Here is a 2,109-nt window from a genome sequence, read left to right as displayed (position 1 = left end):
CCCACATCAAAACGTTAAACTCACATATTGTAAGATAATGATGATAATAATAATCCTTCCATTTGATATGTCTTGTAGACATCTCAAAGTGCTTCAAAAATATACTGTAAAGTGAATTTACTGGATATTTGTGGGTGAATCGCAGCAGCACAAACAGTTGTGGATTGAAGTAACCAATATTTAATTTTTTTTTCTTGAGGGATTATTATCAGGCTTGTGGAGTAAGGAAACTTGCCCAAGGTTTCACCCTACTGGGAATCAAACCCAGGTCTCTCGCTTACAAGGCGAGTGCTCTAACCACTGAGCTACAGGGCTCCACCTGACCTTTCAAACACAATTCTGAGGTGTACTGCATTATTTGAGGTGCTGTCATTGCAACACCCCTTCAATATACTGAAGTTCTAGCCTAGGTGATGTACTCCAGACCAAATACATGAGCTCAAACCAACATATTTAGGGAATAGAGGGGTGTAGGTGATGGGAATAGGAGGGGTGAGGGCTTGTGTGGAGTATAAACACTGACACAAAATGGTTGGACTGAATGGCCTGTATCCATGTCATATCATTCTATTTAACTGTCTATGTAATTCTATGAACCCACAACCTTCTGTGTTCGTAAAGTGAGAGTCCTATTAACCGACCCATATTGACACTGTTTCGCTATTGTGCAGCCTGACAATATTTTCGTGCCATTTTTCATGCCTCAGCAGAACTTTCATCAGTGAAACTGGTTATTTCCCTTATTCTTGTTTCGAAACAAACACACTTGCTTCCTGTCTAGTGTTCCATCAATGTTGTTTGAAGTAAAGGAAGCTGCAAATATCGAATCAAACATAACTCGTACGTAAGAGCATTTCCTAAACGCAAGCTGCTCAAAGAAACCAAGGACAATGGCAGATCAGAAAAGATCAGAAAAAATAAATGAAGCCACCTTTATAAAGGGAACAGTTGAGATATCTTGAAAACAATTTAGTTTCTGTTGGGTCAAAATGCTCAAAGGTAATTCAATCACCACATGGCTGAACTGTGAAGGTTAATCGGTCACTCCTTGGTCAGAAGTTTGGAGATAACTCAGTTATTGCTGGGTAAGCAATAGAGACTTTGTGCGAAGTTCTAAAAGGCCAATTGTAGCACCCCAACTGGCAAGTTTGAAAGGGACAGTATTTGAACCTATAACCTTTCATAATGTCTGTGTGCTAAACCCAGAACAATAGTTTCAGATACATCAAGGCAGCAGGATAAGAGGGCACAGGTTCCAGGAGGTACAGGGCAGTTTTAGGAACTACACCAGGAAGTTTTTCTTTACGCAGAGGGTAATTAATGACTGGAAAAGGTTACCAGGAAGGGTGTTTCAGGCAGGGGCAGGAAAACAGCTTGACTCTGTAATAGGAGTATTGTGGGGAGGGGTATTCTGGAAACTGAGATCAAATGGGCCAGAGGGCCTTATTTATCTAAACCTCTTGTGATATTTTGTTGAGGACATGGATTCAGATGTTTTGAAATTTGTCCATCCTCAACATCCACACACATACTGACCTGAATCTTCACCCAGCCTAGTCTGCAAATCCATTTTGTCTTAAAATTTAAGATTGTGGAGATATGGAACCTGATTCCTTTTTAAGAAAAGCAGAAAAAAACCAGCTTCCAATTTAAGGCTGAACATCAGAGTTTTCCATAATTCTGCGAGATCTTAAATTTTAAGACGAAACAATCTCAAAGGCTGAAGACCTGAAGCTGGAATTTCAGATCTTCTGGCCTAACTTTATTGTCTCCACCCAAACCTTGAAGAAACTTGTAGCAGTGACTGAGATAATAATAATAATCCTTGCAATCCTTGCAGATCAGCCAACGCAACACAGGAATTGAACCTGGGATCTTCATCTGCTCTGTATGAACAAAGCTAGATCATTTCTGTCACAACAGCAACATGCACGAGCAGCATGTTGGCATTTATGCACAACACTGAAGCACTGTGGAACCAGTCTTAGGCAAACACAGAACAAATAATGTTTAACCTCTTTTTTATCAATATGAATTTAAGTGCAGGGGACCACAGATTCTAGAATGTTTTTTTTTTAGGCCACAATGCACACTCAGGCATATCGATAA

General features: G+C 40.0%; 1 non-coding gene across 1 annotated transcript; it reads right to left on the bottom strand.

Moving 5' to 3' along the window:
- Positions 1 to 243: 243 nt before the first annotated feature.
- Positions 244 to 315, bottom strand: trnat-ugu. The gene has a single exon. It is a non-coding gene; the product is annotated as a tRNA-Thr (tRNA).
- Positions 316 to 2,109: the final 1,794 nt, after the last annotated feature.

This window comes from Callorhinchus milii, unplaced genomic scaffold, assembly GCF_018977255.1.
Source record: "Callorhinchus milii isolate IMCB2004 unplaced genomic scaffold, IMCB_Cmil_1.0 Scaffold3, whole genome shotgun sequence".
Taxonomy (NCBI): Eukaryota; Metazoa; Chordata; class Chondrichthyes; order Chimaeriformes; family Callorhinchidae; genus Callorhinchus; species Callorhinchus milii.
Note: the sequence above shows the minus strand (reverse complement) of the source record. Positions and strands in the feature narration are given on the sequence as shown.